Below are 18265 nucleotides of genomic sequence, written 5' to 3'. Positions count from 1 at the left end.
TTTTTTTTTACATTTTTATTATTATTTTTTAAGTCTGGTAGGGGAATTTCATGCTTATGAAAGCAAAGCACTAACAGCCCTGTTTACAGGCCAAGGACAGAGAGTGAGTTCCAAGCACTGAGCTTAATCATGCCTTTCTCAGGCCCTACAAGCAAGAGAAGTGAGCTGATAGAGAAAAATGTTCCTGGGAGAAGCTGTCCAGAGTCCTTCCTTAATTGACTGAGGGATGAATCTGGCACTCAGAATCAAATTAGAAGGACCACAGTCATTGCTTTTTAAAAACCATGGATGGGAAACTAGGAATGAATTTTGGTGAAAAAAAAAGCCCTGGAAATTCTCTTCTGGCTCAACTCTCTTTTGCCAAATATATTCCACACAAAATAGCAAAATTACCAATGATTTCAATGGATGCATAGCAAAGGACTGAGTTTTTTAGGTTCTTTAGAGACTGGAGGTGTTTCTCTCTCTCTCTCTTTTTCTCTCTCTCTCTTTCTCTCTCTCTCTCTTTCTCTCTTTCGCTCTCTCTCTCTCTCTCTCTCTTTCTTTCTCCTTACTCTTTCCCTTTCTCTCCCTTTCCTTCTCCCTGTTTCCCTTTCCCTCTCCTTGTTTCCCTCTTCCTCTTCCTTTCCTTCCTCCTCTTCTTCTATCTCTTCTTCTCCTGCTCCCTCTCCTCTCTCTTCCTTCACTCTCCTTCTCCCTTCTTCCTTCCCTCCCCCTTTCTCTCTCTCTCCCTCCCTCCCTTCCCATCTCTTTCTTTCTCTCTCTTTCTGTGTGTCCGTGTCTGTCTCTATCTCTGTGTCTTTCTGTATGTCTCTCTGTCTCTTTTTTTCTTCTCTGTCTCAGCCTCTCTTTCCTCTCTGTTACTCTCTCAAATTTCCTTCAAAAAAGCAATGAGTATTTAAATTTTACACTCCTAGTGATATGGGTCTGAACAATAAAACATGTCTTTTCTTTTCAACTAATAGCATTGAAGCCCTATTTGAAACTGGAGTCCACATTGTACATCCTCTGCCTGTTATTTAACAATGAAAGGCATTAAGAGAAACTCAGGGACAGAGTTTATATTTCCTGCAATGCAATCCATGCTCTGTTCAGGGATTGCTTTTGTTCCCTCTCTCCCTCTCCCTTCCCCCGTGTGTCTCTGTCTCTGTCTCTGTCTCTGTCTCTTTTTCTTTCTCTCTCTCTCTCTTTCTCTCTCTCTCTCTTTCTCTCTCTCTCTCTCTTCTCTCTCTCTCTCTCTCTTTCTCTCTCTCTCTCTCTCTTTCTTTCTTTCTCTCTCTCTCTTTCTTTCTTTCTCTCTCTCTCTCTCTCCTCTCTCTCTCTCTCTCTCTCTCTCTCTTTCTCTCTCTCTTCCTCTCCCTCGATCTCTCCCTCCCCCTCTCCCTCCCTTCCTTCCACTCTCCCTCCTCTTGCCTGTTTCCCTCTCCCTCTTTCCCTCTCCCTCTCTCACTTCTTATCCCCGGACATTTCACTGCTCATTAACACTACTATCAGAAGCTCAGCCAGAGAGAGGAAAGAAGATAAAATTATCATCAGTCCATTTTACTGCCTCGTGGCAGCTAAAATAAAAGCTTACATAGGAGTTTGAGCCTCTCGAGGCAAAAATGAGAATTTTACATTATCTATGAAGGTTGCTGGTTTGTGCCTTCCCTGACCTCATTCTCAGGGATAACTGAAAGCTGACTGGCTATGCTCCAATGATACCTGAGTCACAAAATAGGTTCTCTGGGAATCATACAAGTTTTGCATTTACTTGGAAATCAAGGAAATGTGCCAAAATTTACATGCCAAGAGTCATCTCCTAGATAAGGAGATGAGTCAATATTTATCACATATCTGGTTGTTTTTTTAAAATGAAACAGAACAATCCTCGGTTAGATGAGTCCACTGGTATTCCATGTGCCTGGAATGAAAAACATTTACTACCAAACCTTAAAGAATCTTTGAGTCATCTTGCAATATCTAGTCTAATGTCAGTCCTGCCTGTTCAGTAAAAAATGAGCTGCTTTTGTTCCCTTCCTCTCTCCCTCTTGGTCCCCTTCTCCTCCCTCTCTCTGTCTCTGTGTGTGTGTCTCTCTCTGTGTCTCTGTCTGTCTCTCTGTGTTTGTCTTTCTCTGTCTCTGTCTCTTTGTTTCTCTCTTTGTCTCAGTCTCTGTCTCTGTCTCTCTGTCAATCAACTGATATCAGTTAATTTCATTTTATAGAAACTTATTTGTAAGAGGAGTGCCATACAGTTCTCTTTGTAATGGCTGGAAACTGGAAACTGAGTGGATGCCCATCAATTGGAGAATGGTTGAGTAAATTGTGATATATGAATATTATGGAATATTATTGTTCTGTAAGAAATGACCAGCAGGAGGATTTCAGAGAGACTTAGAGAGACCTATATGAACTGATGCTGAGTGAAATGAGCAGGACCAGAAGATCATTATTTACTTCAATAACAATATTATATGATGATCAATTCTGATGGACGTGGCTCTCTTCAACAATGAGATGAACCAAATCAGTTCCAATGGAGCAGTAATGAATTGAACCCGCTACACCCAGCGAAAGAACTCTGGGATATGACTATGAACCACTACATAGCATTTCCACTCCCTCTATTTTTGTCCGCCTGCATTTTTTGATTTCCTTCTCAGGTTAATTGTACATTATTTTAAAGTCCAATTCTTCTTGTGCAGCAAAATAACTGTTTGGACATATATACATATATTGCATTTAACATATACTTTAACATATTTATATTAAAGTATATGTATTAATATTATTGTATTGTATTAATATTATGTATTAATATTAATGTATTGGTCAGCCTGCCATCTGGGGGAAAGGGTGGAGGGAAAGAGGGAAAAAGTTGGAACAAAAGATTTTGCAGTTGTCAATGCTGAAAAATTACCCATGCATATATCTTGTAAATAAAAAGGTATAATAAAAAAGAGGAGTGCCATATTTCTAACATAAAGATAATACTACTTCCAATCAATTCACATGCTTTAAATTATCTCCCCAAAAGTGGTAATAAGTTTGCACTAATCATCAGCTACCCATCACTGTATTTAATCACCTCATCCTTGCTTGGAATTATTGGGGTCCATATGGGAAAAGATTTTTTAGCCTGGAAAGTGAACTGAATTCAGATACTAGACTAAATTATCTCATTTCTAAATCAGCTTAATTTAACTATTTCTCAATCAGCTAGGTGGTGCTATAGTGCACAGAGTGCCAGCCCTGGAGTCAGAAAGATTGATCTTCAGCTGTGGGATCCCAGGCAAGTCTTAAATATTTAACCCTGCTTGCCTCAGTTTCCTCAACTGTCAAATGAATTGGAGAAAGAAATAGCAAATTCCTCCAGGATATGTACCGAGACAACCCCAACGGGGGTCACAAAGAGCCAGACATGGCTGACCAAGAACAACACTATTACGTGCTAGGTGCTAGGTGCTGGAAACACAGGTACAAAAATGAAACAGTTCTTGCTCTCAAAGGATTTATTTTCTGTTAGGGGAGACAATATATACACATAGCAGTACAAAACTGGGGAGCCACCAGTAGTCACAGCGGTCAGGCACAAGATGGCATGTGGGCTGAACTTTGAATACAATATTCTACACTATTTTATCCTAACTCTCTTCCTGCCACTTTTCCCAAATGCTTTAACCTTTTGCCAGCTCTTTTTTTTTCCTTCCTTGTTGATTAATTGTGCATGTTCTCCAAAGCTTAATCATTGGCCCTCTGGTCTTTGTTTGCCACATTCTCCCCTTCAAAGAATTTATCTAAGTTCATGATTTTTTGCTGTTCTTGAACCCTGTATTCCGTCGTCTGCTACTATATCTAGATAGGTAGGTATTACACGAAAGCTGGGCAGTCTACCAGCTCCACATCAGAAAACTGAATCCCCCCCATCTGAATTGTCTTAGAAAGATTCTGAAGATCACCTGGCCAGATAAGATACCAGACAAGGACATCCTTTCTCAAGCTGACGTGCCAAGCATTCAAACTCCGTCCACTGCAGAGAGAACAATTGTGGTGCTCTTAGCTATGCTATTCAAATCTCAGACATGTATTTGTCTAAAAGACTATTTTATGCAAAACTCACACAAAGCAAGCATTCACAGAGTCAAAAGCAATACAAGGATGCTCTCAAGGTCTCTCTGAAGTACTTTAGAATCAATTATGAAACATGGAAAACTATCCAATATGGCGTATCTGCATCCAAGAAGGCACTGTGATGTATAAGCAAAGCAGAACTGCAGTTGTTCAAAAGGAACCTGTGAGGTACAAATTTGGAGAGATTTTCATTCTAAATGTTCATATGGATTATTTGTATTTGATCTATGGCAGAGCCTCCCAAGCTGAAATGGGTCTGATCAGCCCCAATGGGACACACTGTACCTTGACCCCAACATTTTGTCATTTTGTTTAATAGTGATATTATTTTGGTTGTCTTTGAGCATGAAGATTAACAACCAAACGATTACACTTTTACACTATTCTCCTTGTCTGGAATCCACTTTGTCCTCATCTCTTGGATTCTTACTTTCCTTCAAGGCTATGAACCAGCTTCTATAAGAAGCTTTTCTTTTTTTTTTCTTTTTTTTTTTTGGAAGCTTTTTTTAATCACACTCATCATCAGGGTATTTTCTCTATTCAATTTATCATATATAAACCTATCTCTTTACATGATATCTGCTCTGTCTCCCTACAATACAGTATAAGCTCCTTGAGGTTCTGTTTTTCATTTTGTCCCTGTAGCCCCTACACCTATCTCAGAACAGTATAAAATTAATAAGTGTTTGTCAGATTAAATTCAACTACTATCTTTATGCTGAGCTCCAAAACACTTAGGTGCAGTAAATCCTGCTCTCTTTTCCTACCTCTAGTCTCACATCACCAAATATCTCTTAGATATTTCTATTTGTTTTCATGCTGTCTTCACCTTCAATTCAACAGACCCCAAACTGAACTCATTGTCATCCCCCTCAAATTAGCTTCTGCTACTAATACCCTATCTCCTCAGCTATCTTTGACTCATCCCTCTCATTCATTCTCCATATCCAATCCATCACTGCTTTCTATCATTTTTTTTTCTTTTTTGGAATATCTGTTCTCCTTCTTGCTTCCCAATTCTACTGCCTCTAAGTTGTCTGGGTTCTCTTCAACTCATACCAGGATGAATGCAAATAAGTTTCTATTTGTTCTCTACAGCACCATAAAACTAATCTTCCTTAATTGCATTCATTCCTGTGTTCAAGAAACTAGAGTGAAACCCTATTATTTCTTATATAAAACCCAAACTCCTCTTATAACCTTCTATTAGCTGGACCTACCCCCCAAAAGAAATAACTTTTACAAAGCACTTTAAGGTCTGCAAAACCCTTTACAGGCGGTCCTCACAACAACCTTGTGAAATAACTGCTATGTCTATTTACAGATGAGAAGTTAAATGAGTTGCCCAATAGCACACAGCAAGTCAGAATTTGAATTCAAGGCTAACTAATTATAAGTCCAGGATTCTATCCACAGCACCATCTAGCTCCCTCAGCTTGTCTAACTTGTTTCTTGATTAACATCAGGTCTATATATATTCTCAAAAAACAGTGATTGCCTCATTCCCCACAAGTCATGCTCATTTCCACCTCCAGACCACAATCTCCTTGATAAGATAAATTGACTTATTTTTCTACATCTCCCATAAAGGAGTTAAAGTGTGAATTACATTTGTTGTTATTCAGTCATTTTAGTAATATGTGCCTCTTTGTGACCTTATTTGGGGTTTTCTTGGCAAAGATATTGGAGAGATTTGCCATTTCCTTCTCTACTTCATTTGACAAATAAAGAAACTGAGGCAAATAGAGTGTCATGACTTGTCCAAGATCATACAACTAGTAAAAGTCTGAGGCCAGATTTTTAATTCAGGTCTTCCTGATTCCAGGCCTGGAGTCTATTCACTCTATTCACTGTGCCACTTAGCTGCCCAATAAAGTAAGTATTCAGTAACTAATCATAGTATCATGCAATATTAGAGACAGAACCTGGAAGGTAATCTAGTTTAATTCCCCCCTTTTCATTTTACAGATGAGGAACCTGAAACCTAAAGAATCCCAAATCACACAGCCAGAGAAAGGAGGGAAAGAAGGAGGAAAGAGAGAATATGGGCTTTTGTGGTAAAAAGAACTGACATCTGTAAATTCTCAAGGAAAGGAAAGCCATCATTCGTTTCTTAAATTTCACTGGCATAGAATTATAATCCTTTCAGGAACATGTATTTACTCAAAGTTGTTCATGTCTGTACTCTGTCACTCAGAAAAGGCTACATTTTTTAAAAACCAATTAATTATCCTTATTTTTCAAAAAATACCATGTCTACAATCACTTTCTCTGAAAAGCAAACTGTGACATGCATGATTATCTAATTTTAAAAAGCTTGCTTTAAGACTGTGTTGGGCCTTATCCAGTGTGCATCGTGGGTGGGAAAGGATCAACAAATACTCCCACCCAGAAACATTCTATGGGAATCTTGTAATCATTTAAACCTATTTGTTAATATAGATTTGAAGAGGGGGAAAGAAAGTAAAAAAAGCCAGATGATCATAACATTATAAATCTTTCATCCTTTTCCATTCACACAAAAAAAGATGAAATATTTTTCACTCAGTGCCATGGACTTAGCATTTAATAAATATTTACTTAATTTAATTTAACTATTTAATGAGAAGAACATACTAAGGAAAAAAGCACTGGGATGATGAAGTGGGGAAAATGAGAAAAATAATATCACCTTCTTGCCAGAAGTGTTGTTAAGAATCAGCTGAGAAAATAAATGTAAATGGCTCTCTTGCTTTGGAGAAGGATGTCTTCAGTTGTAATTCCAACCACAGTAAGTAAAATACAGTGGAAAAAGCCCCATAATATAAATCAAACAGGATTCAGGTGTCACTTATATTATTAGCTGTGTGACTCTGGCCAAGACATTTAACTATTCTGAGCCTCAGTTTACTCATCTGTAAATAGGAGAAATAATACCATCTTTTTGCCAGAAGTGTTGTAATAATCAGCTGAGATAATAAATGTAAATTGCTATCATGAACAGCCACAATTATTATTGTTATCTTTTACTTTCTGTGTATTCTTGAGCAAGGAAGTGACTAACCCACATTAGGCGTTGTTAACTTTCTTATGTCATGGACCCCACTGGTCATCTGATAAAATCTATAAGTTCCTTCTCAAAACCATATTTGGTATCTGCATCTATAATTGAAGCAAATGCTAAATGTCAGATGTTAATGGAAATAGATATAGAAATATATATGTGCATATATATTTTCCTTCATCTAAGTTCACTGATACTCTAAAACCTATCCAGGCCATCCCAGGTTAAGAGCCCCTGGATTAATTGATTCCAAAGGTCTGTACCAGGCCATTAACTTTAAGTGAAATCTGAAATGTTCAACATTTAGCTTCTCCAGAGCATTTGGGGGAACTACAAATGTCCAGGTCAAATCAGAAAGCACAGATTGAACCATTGTTTCTGCAATACCACAGCAAAGCAAAAAGTCTTGTTATGCTATCCATCATGTGAAGTGAGGAAATAGAAAAGAAAACCTTTGGTAGTGTTCTAAAAAGTAAAACAAAAATGTGGAAAAATTAAAAAACAAAAACAAGACAAGCCCAGGGAAATTCAATAAGGTATAATAAAAGACAAAAAAAAATCTAATCTGGCTGGATGGTGAACCCTGAAACCTGACTGTTTCAGTCAGTAATTGAAGTTCAACTATAGTTCTTTCTTGGGAACTTTTGAAAATCAATCAGAAGGACAGTCCATATCTGTGTTCATTTAAATTATGATTGTTAATAATTATTTATTAATTACTAAGTATATTTATTATATATGTTATATATAATATATAGGGCATGTGTATTATAATATACTAAATATAAAATAATAATTTAATTAATGGGGGCAGCTAGGTGGAGCAATGGATAGAGCATAGAATCTGGAATCAGGAAGACCTGAGTTCAAATACTGCCTCAGACACTTACTAGCTGTATGATCCTGGACAAGTCATTTAACCCTGTTTACCTCAATTTCCTCATCTAGAAAATAATATAAAGAAGGAAATAGCAAATCACTCCAGCATTTTTATTAAGAAAACCCAAATGGAATCATAAAGAACTGGATGGGACTGAAATGATTAAACAACAACAATCAGAACCTCGGGTTTCTCATGATTTTGGTAGAAAAGAACACTGGATGAGAAAGATCTGGGTTTAAAATTCAATTCTGAGACATGTTTGCCATGTGAACTTTGGCAAATCGTTTAATATATCTGTGTCTCAGTTTCTTCATCTGTATTCTGCCCACCTGTAAGGATTGCTGAGGGATAAGGGTTCCCTTAAAGTGTACAGAGCAGGACCCTTTTACCTCCATGGGGAGTAAATCCCCTCTCCCAATGCAGTCAGTCTTAGGGAAGTGCCCAGGTTGGAGGTGGGGGGAGGATTGAGAGATCAAATAATTGGCTCAGGGTCAGAGGGCCAATGACAGAGTTTGGGCTTAAACCAAGGTCTTCCTAATAATTCTAAATGAGCTTTGTACCCAATAGTACAAGCCACTGCATGATGTATTTGATAGAGCCCTGGATTTGAAATCAAGAACATCTGAGTTAAAATTCCACCTTAAGTCACTAAGGTCAGGTTTCTAAAGCTTCGCCTGCCTCAATTTCCTCACCTGAAAAATGGTGATAGTACTAAGCCCTCCCTTCTTGGGTGCAATGAGGATAAAATGAGATCATATTTACAAAGTGCTCTGTAAACTTTAAAGGGCTATAAAAATACCAGCTATTATTACACCACATTGCCCCTCATATTAATATTATTGTTGTGATTGTTTTTCCTAATGTGGATGTACAAGTAAAATATATTTTACTTTGCTCTTAGTACACTAGGAATAATAGAATTCTCAGGGAGGGGAAAGGGTGGGAGGATAATAAGTTGGGTTCTGTGGCAAACCTCATTAATCCTCCAAAACACTTTGTGTTGAACTCTGCCTAGCAATTTAATGTATCCCCTCAAGGGGAGTTTGGACACGATTTTTAAAATATAAGATTCAAATACATTTTGAATTTGCTGTAGTAAAGATACCACTTAGAGCAATGTTGGCACTCACAGGCAGTGCTTGACCTACAAGCTGGGTGTATTCCAAATGGTTTTAAATTGGTTGTTTGGAATTCAAAATGCACTTGTCCCCATAGAAACAAAGTTATACATTTAGGATTATAGGTCAGCCCATAAACGCCTATTTAACACATAGCTTGAGCATGTCAAAAGAGCTAGCCATGACTTAAGCCTTTAGAACACTCCCTCCACCCACAGAGATTGGACCACAGTTTTCCCAAGATCCTATGAACACAGCTTTAGAGCTGGAAAAGGGTGTCCCGGGCCATTTAGTGCAATCCTCTCTTTTAAAAATGACTAATGAGAGATCCAGGGAAGCTAAGGGACCTTGGAAAGTCATAGAGATAACAAGAGGTGGGATAGGAACCCAGACCCCTGGAGTCCAGAGCCAGTGCTCATCCCATTATATCACTCTTTTAATTCCACTCTCTCATTTTACAGATGGGGAAATAGAGGCTCAAAGAAGTAAGGGAGGTGACTGTTCATCTAGGGAGTCCTCACCTTCCACCATTAGGTGATAGTGTCTCCTAAAAGTCCTAGATTCCTCTTCTAGATAATAAGTGGGTTGGACAAAATGGTCTATGGGGGGAGAGAGAGAGAGAAGGGAAGGAGAGAAAGAGGAAGAGGAGAATCACATCCTGAGAGCTGATTATAAAAAATATCTGACTGATTAGGAGTTTAACTGATCTTTACAAACCAGTTGTTGTTCAGTCGTTTTCAGTCATCTCTGACTTTTTGCGACCCTATTCAAGGTTTTCTTGACAAAGATACTTCCATTCCACTGGCAGTCCATTTTACAGATAAGGAAACTGAGATAGAAAGGATTAAAAGGTTTGCTCAGAGCCACATAACTAGTAAGTATCTAAAGCTGTATTTGAACTCATGAAGATGAGTCTTCCTGACTCCAGCCATTGCATCACACTAGTTGCCCTTATAATGAGGTACTTCAAGTCATAGGAATTAGCTCTTGGGCTCAAAGGAGCCACTTTTGTCACAGAGTCTGGAATTGCAGATTCCCAGGATTTCTGAATCTTCATGATACCTACTGTGGTCTCAGAGAAAAATAGCATAGAATAAAATGAGATAGATGGGTTTTTAATTATAGCAATAACAGCTAGTATCTAAATAGCACTTTAAGATTTACAAAATGCTTTACAAATATTGACCTCTTGTATCCTTAGAACAACCCCATTTTATTATTATCCCCATTTTACAGATGAGAAAACTGAGGGCAGATAGAGGCCAAGGAAATAGACCAGGATCACACAGCTAGGCAACATTTGAACTTAGATTTTCTTGTCTTCAGGTCCAGAACTCTAGTCACCCAGCTGTCACAGACTGTGTTACAACCAAAAGCTGACCCTTATGTTTATAATATTAATGCTGTTCTGTTTGCAAAGGGAGAAACTATGGATACAAGAGGCAGCTAGGTGACACAATGGCTAAAGTGCCAGGCTTGGAACTCAGGAAGACCTGAGACATGGTCTCAGACACACTAGCCGTGTGGTTCTGGGCAAGTCACTTAACCCTGTTTGCCTCAGTTTCCTCATCTGTCAAATGAACTGGAGAAGGAAATGGCAAACTGCTCCAGTATCTCTACCAAGAAAATCCCAATGGGATCGTAAAAAGTCAGATATAACTTTTTTTTTTGGTCCAGAGGTTAAAAAAAAAAAAAAAAAAAACTCCATCAATGCAAGGACACCACAACCTCCTGTCTTAGAAAGTTACCTGGGACACTGAAAAATTAACTAGTTGGACCAAGATCATACAACCAGTTTGTATACTAGAGATAGAATCTGCATCCAGGTTTTTCTGCCTAAGGCTACCTCTATCTACTTTACAAGGCTGCCTCTAAATGTTCATATATAATTGACTCTTTATGGCACCTTGAGATTAGATACAATTTTGTAAGGATTCATTTAACAACTGTGAAAAGGTTCATTATTATTCATTATTATTATTCATAATTCATATAATTATTCATATAACAGGTTGGCAAGACAAAGTCACTGATGTGATCTTATACAATTATACAAACAGGATTATAATTGTAACCTTGGCCACTTAGCTTAAAAATGGTAAGGACACGTTAACACACTGTTGGTGAAGTTGTGAACTGATCCAACCATTCTGAACAGCAAACTGGAAAATTGCTATTAAAAATACACACTCACTTTATAAAGATTACCAGGTTCGTTATCTTGTGACATTCCATAATTCCCAAGTTCCCATAGGGCTATAAAGTGGTTCATCTTCTTTGACCTTTCCACTACTTTCTCTGTACCCCAAAAAGATCAAAGAAAAGGAAAAGGACACATATGTACAAAAATATTTATAGCCAATTTCTGGGGTGGCAAAGAATTGGAAATTGAGGGTGTGCTCATCAGTTGGGTGATAGCTGAATAAATTGTGGTAGATATGATTGTGACATATGGTTGTATGATCTTGGTCCAACTAGTTAATTTTTCAGTGTCCCAGGTAACTTTCTAAGTTTTATTGTGTTATAAAAATATTAAACAGAATAGTTTCAGAAAAATCTGGGGAGGCTTATATGACTGATGCAAAGTCAAGTCAGCTGAACCAAAAGAACACTGCACACAGTAACAGCAATATTGTATAATGGTCAACTATGAATGATTCAGCTATATGAAGATCCAAGAAAATCCTGAAGAACTTATGATGAAAAATGTTATCCAAGTCTAGAGAAGGAACTGATAAAGAATCTGAATACAGTCTGAGACATACTTTCAAAACTTTCTTTACTATTATTTTCTTTAATCTTTTTTTGAACAAGGCAATCAGAATTAAATAACTTATGCAAAGGATGAGGTCAAATTTGAACGCAGGAGCTCCTGACTCTAGGGCTGTTATCTATCCACTGAGCCACCAGCTGCCCCCAACCCCAAAATGTGGAAATGTTTTATATGACTGCACATATAATCTACATCAAATTGCTTGACTTCTAAAGAGTTAGAGGAGGGAAGTAGAAAAGAATAGAGGGAGGAAGGGAGGAAATTTGGAACTCAAAATTTTAAACAATGAATGGTAAAATTTTTTGTTTCAGTGTAATTGAGAAAAAAATAAAAACAGTAGTCCCAAAGGAGCGGAAAAAATAATGTCAATAGAGAAATATAAACAAATGACTACATTAATCTATTTATAGCTTGATTATAATTGTTCACATATTACCTCTCTCACTAGATAATAAGCTTTTTGAGGACAAGAATTGTTTTTTGTCTTCTTTTTTATATCTCTATTATAATATTCTATTCTATTTTATATCTCTATTATATTTTTATATCTCTAGCACATAGTGCAGTGTCTGGCACTATAGGAGTCATGTAATAAATTTAATAAGTTTAAATGAGTTTATTGATTGATTAAAAATTCATAATTCAAATCAATGGCAAATATGTGCCAGCCACTGTGCTAAGTTTTGAGGACATGAAGAAAGGCAAAATGGTCCCGTCTCTTAAGGAATTCACTGCCCAACAGGAGAGACAACATACAAATACTTAAGGACAAACATAAAAGCACTTCTTCAGACAAAGAACTATAAACAAAGTGAGTATCAACAAAGTGGATACTCACACTGACTGAAGAATCAATCAACAAGTATTCATTAAGCACCTGCTTTGAACTGTGCTAGATGCAGGAAATATAAAAACAAATAAGAAAATCTCTACTCCTAATGAGCCTACATTCTATCAGAGGAGACAAGTACATATACACACACAAAATAAATAGACAGTATGTACTTATTATGATATATTAAATAAGAAGTGACAAGTTAAGGAATTTAAGATTTCTATGAACCAATACAGAATGAAATAATACAGGCAGAAGAACACTTTGTATGTGGTGATAACAATAGTGAAAAGAATATTAAAAGAAAAATCATGGTATAAGCAACTCCAATAATCAATCTTGCTCCTGGAAATAACAACAGATAATGAAATATATCTGACTTGATGCTGAGTGAAGTGAGCAGAACCAAGAGAACATTGTACATGGTAACTGCAAGATTATGTGATGATCAACAATGACAGACTTAACTCTTCTTAGCAATAGAGTGAGCCAAGACAATTACAATAAACTTGGGATGGAAAATGCTATCTGCAGCCAGAGAGAGAACTACAGAGACTAAATAAGGATCAAAGCATAGTATTTTCCCCTTATTTTATTTCCTTGTTTTTTCTTTCTCATGGTGTTTCCCTTTTGTTCTGATTTTTCTTTCACAACATGACAAATATGCCAATATGTTTAAAATGATTGCACACTTTTAACCCATATCAGATTGCTTGTTGTCTTGGGGAGAAGGAAGGAAAGGAGAAAAAAATCTGGAATTCAAAATCTTACAAAAATGAAGATTGAAAACTATCTTCATATATAACTCAAAAAATAAAACATCACTGAGAAAAAATAAAAGTAAGATTATTTTTAAAAAAGAAAGAAAAAAGGAAGAAAAATATATCTGCTTCTTATCAGGGGGACTATTGGGACAGGACAGTATGTACATCACCAAATATAGTCAATATATTGTTTGGTTTTTTTCTTAACATTTGTTCTTTGCTGCAGTGCAGGAATAGGATAGGATGGATAGGCATATATTTAGAATTGTATACTATATATAAAAAAGAAAAGGTGCCTCTTAAAGGAGGAAAAGGGACCCACATGTGCAAAATTGTTTGTGGCAGCCCTTTTGTAGTGACAAGAAACTGGAAACTGAGTAGATGCCCGTCAATTGGAAAATGGCTGAATAAATCATAGTATATGAATGTAATGGAATATTATTGTTCTATAAGAAACAATCATCAGGATGATTTCAGAAAGGCCTGGAGAGACTTACAGGAACTGATGCTAACTGAAGTGAGCAGAACCAGATCATTGTAACATTGTAACATCAATATTATACAACAATCAATTCGGATGGATGTGGCTCTCTTCAGCAATGAGAGGATTCAGGCCAGTTCCGGTGGTCTTATGAGGAAGAGAGCCATCTGCACCCAGAGAGAGGAATGTGGGAACTGAGGATAAACACAATATAGCATTTTCACTTTTTTGTGGTTCTTTGCTTGAATTTTATTTTCTTTCTCATTTTGTTTTGTTTTGTTTTTTACTTTTTGATCATGTTCCGCTGGAGGCCAGTCTTGAATACCATCTCTGATAAAGACAGTACATTATATTTGCACTGACAAGCTTCTAACAATAGTGACGGAATCTGCTCATTGTCATTTGGCTGGGTGACATTTCTCAGGCTTATCGATTTGTAATGGAGAGATGGAAGCAAGATAGCCAAATTTACCTTTTTCCTGTGCTTCCTTTTTATTAATGACTATTTCCTGAAAGGAGCACATGATTAGGCAGCATGTTATGAATTATACAGATTCAGCCTCAAACCTAGGGAGAACTAAGTTCAAGTCCTGCTTCTGCACATACTTTTGGCTGTGTAATCCTGGGGAAATCATCTGAACTTTTCAGGACCCTAGATATTGTTGATAGAGGGAGTTTTCTTTCTGGGAATACATTCCATCCATGAAATCATAGGTCCAGTCTGACTCTCCCTACTGTCCCATTCTGCAAACTCCCACACAAAAGGATTTGCGTTTTCTACACAACATCCCCAACAGAAATGGGAACTTTAGGAATTCCCCACTTGCAGGAAAGAGGTTGGGTTTTAAATCTAATTCATTTTTGAATGCCCAAATCCTTATTAAGTATCTCTTTCCCAAGGCCACCTCAGGTCCCCAAAGGCTAGAATGGAAGAAGTCACAGTGCTCAGAGAACCAATGGGAAAAAATAATCCAATGAGACAATGTCACACAAAGTCTCCCAAAATATTCCCCTACAAACACTCTTCTTCCCATTTTCCCTCTCTCTTCTACAAAATATGAACACAACATGAAGAAGCAGGATGTATTTCATGGTTTTCTATATATAATAGTTGCAACATTTGTTTGTTTGGAAGCTGGGCTTCCAACACAGTGTTTCTATACCTATTAAAAAAAATCTGCCTGAAACAGACTAAAAAGAGGAAAAAAAATCTCTCGTCCTACAATTTGCCAAAATGAGCAGGTCTAATGACCTTGGATTCTAATCACATTATAAATTCTACCTCAAGTGGCTTAAATTGTCAATTAACACAGTAAAAATCATCCTGCAAAGAATTGCAACCTTAGTTCCCCCTGACAGCCTCTTATCTAAGTGCAAGTAAAATTGATTATTTTGGAAAATTGTGATTAAAAATACACACTCGCTTTCTAAAGATTACTAGGATCATTATCTTCTGACATTCCATAAACTTTTAAAACACCCCATTCTAATGCTTTCTCTTCAACATTCTTGGCTCCGGCCTTCCAGTGATAATTTCTGACATAAGCACTAGTCACCTAAGGATTAAGTTGTTATCCCTCTTTGGTTTACAGAAGGTCAGAACCTGTCTCATTGGTTTAGGGATGAATATTAAAACTTTTGAGTGTGTGTTGTATGTTCAGTTATTTTCAGTTATGTCTGATGGGGTTTTATTGGCAAAGATACCACATTGATTTCCATTTCCTTCTTCAGCTGATTTTACAGGGGAGGAAACTGAGGCAAACAGGGTTAAAGGACTTGTCCAAGATCCCACATCTAATAAGTATCAGAGGCTAAATTTGAACTCACGAAGTAAAATCTTCTTGACTCCAGGCTCAGTATTCTATCTAGTGTACAACCTACCTGCCCCAACTTTTTAATACCAACAATTAAATAAATACCCTCTGTAACCACTAACCACTCATGTTCCTAAAGCCCTCCCTTGGACCCTCTTCTCCCTCTATACTATTTCACTTGGTAATTTCATCAGCTCCCACGGATTCAATTATCATCTTTATCCTTATGATATTCCTCCCCAAATATCCCCCTCTTCCTAACTTTTCCAAGACTATGAGAGGTATTACTATTCTACCAGTCATCTAGATTCATAATCTAGGTGTTCTCATTTATTCTTCACTCTCACCCACTAAATCCAATCAGTTACCAAGTCTTGTCATTTCTACCTTTGTACCATATCTCATATATTCCCTCTAATCTATCCCTACCACTTGGACCAGCTGTCTGCTTAATGTCCCTGCCTCAAGTATCTCCCCAATCTAGTCCATCTTCCATTTATCTATTAAAATGATCTTCCTGAAGTGCAGGTCATCTCCCATTCAACAAACTCCACTGGTTCCCTATCACCTGTAGAGTCAAATATAAAATCCCCTAGTTAGTTTTTAAAGTCCTTCATAACCCGGCTCTCCTCTGCCTTTCCAGTCTTATAACTTGCTCCCTTTCATGCATTCTACAATCCAGTATTACTGGTTTCCTTATTTTTCCTTGACTAAAACACTCTATTATCCCAGCTTCGTACATTTTCCCTGGCTGCCCGCATATGAGGAATTCTTTCCCTCCTCATTTCAGTCTCCTAGCTTCCCTAAACTCCTTCAAGTTGCAGCTAAAATCCTACCTTGTACACAAAGCCTCCCCCTTACTAGTGGCTTCCCTCTGGTGATTTGCCCTCCAGTTTTCCCAGATATATCTTGTTTGTTGTTTGCACTTTTCTCTAGAGAACCATGACATCGAGGTGATTTCATGACTTTCAAGGGAATTGTATTGAAATGAGGGAGGGCTGTGCAAAGTCACCAACCTCACTTTCTCCTCCAGAGCCATTTGGGTCCAATGGCCAGATATAGATCAGGACAACTGGAAATAGCTCCAGATGTAATGGGACATCTTGGCTTTTTTAAGTTAAGTTCTTTCCCAGGTCCCAGTTTGAGGTAACACACATCCAGTGATTTAAGTCTAGGTAAGAAATGAGGTAAAGAATGACCTCTTCTACTTGGAAGAGGAAGACTCTCCGGGTTTCTAGCCAAAATAGAAACAATTGCTATTTACACTCTCAACAATCTAGGCCCAAACAATGACCAGGGATCAAGAGAGGTTTGGGCTAGGACCTATTGTTGGTCTATCAATAAAAGCCAGAGTAAACTGTAAACCCCAAGATATCTCTAAAGTTTCAGCAATCAAAATTTACATCTTTGAGAAAAGCACTGGCAGGTAAGGTATAATAGCCTATGTGAACAAAAGAAAAGGAGGGAGGGAGATTACATAGTTGTTTGCCTGCTTTCTCTCCCATTGGATTATGAGCTCCTAGCAGAAGTTGACTTTTTGTTTTTTTACTTTTTTTTGTATCTCCAGAGCTCAGCACAATGCATAGCACATAGTAGGCACTTGATAATAGCTGTTAACTTGACTTGTACCCTTTTCTGTACATAGACATAGAGAGACTGTTAGTCTGCACTGATGGCAGGTTTCCCCACTCTCAGCAATTCAAGAAGCCATTACAGAATAGAACTTGACTTTAACCCTTCTTTTATTAGAACTGTATGGTTTTCTAAGACCAACAAATTACAAAGATTCCAACCTCTATCTCATTTAAGATTATAGCTAAGTCCCGACTAATCAGAAACAAAGAACCTCATTAAAATGTCAATAAATATGTATATCTGATAATCATTCATATCACAGCCCAAAATGTATATTGGGTCCACTTAATAAGTAATAGAAGTAGACCCAGTCAAGATAAAAGAATCTTATTCCTTTCCTCTTCCCCCCTCCCTTCTCTTTCTCTGAAATTTATATATCCATGTTTTTGTACCATGTTTCCTTTTTGGTTGATTGAAGCTATACTCATACAAAACACAAAAACTACAAAAAGAAATAAGAATATATCTCACCATATACTAATTAATTGCACAGCTAAATTGGAACAGTGCCTATTTACACTGAGGGGGTAGTATGACAGTGGATAGACAAGAAGACCTCAACCACAATGAGTCTCTTTTTGACCATGAGAAAATTACTTAATCACAGCGAGTCTCATTTTCCTTACCTGTACAATAGGAATAACAATCACAGCACTACCTAACTCATAGGGATGTTACAAAGCTCTAATAAGATGGTTGTATATAAAGCATTTGGTAAACTTTAAAAAATTAAAATATACATGTATATATATATGTATATATTAATTCATGTACAGTTAGGTGGAATTATCCTTTTTTTTTCAATATTT

General features: G+C 37.2%; 1 protein-coding gene across 1 annotated transcript in view; it reads right to left on the bottom strand.

Moving 5' to 3' along the window:
* Window positions 1-18265, bottom strand: part of ARSB (arylsulfatase B) — a 235086-nt gene that overhangs the window by 179787 nt on the left and 37034 nt on the right. The gene's annotated exons all lie outside the window — the stretch shown is intronic.

The sequence above is a fragment of the Antechinus flavipes genome, chromosome 1, assembly GCF_016432865.1.
Source record: "Antechinus flavipes isolate AdamAnt ecotype Samford, QLD, Australia chromosome 1, AdamAnt_v2, whole genome shotgun sequence".
Classification (NCBI taxonomy): Eukaryota; Metazoa; Chordata; class Mammalia; order Dasyuromorphia; family Dasyuridae; genus Antechinus; species Antechinus flavipes.
The sequence above is the reverse complement of the archived record's forward strand: the minus strand, read 5'-3'. Positions and strand labels throughout refer to the sequence as shown.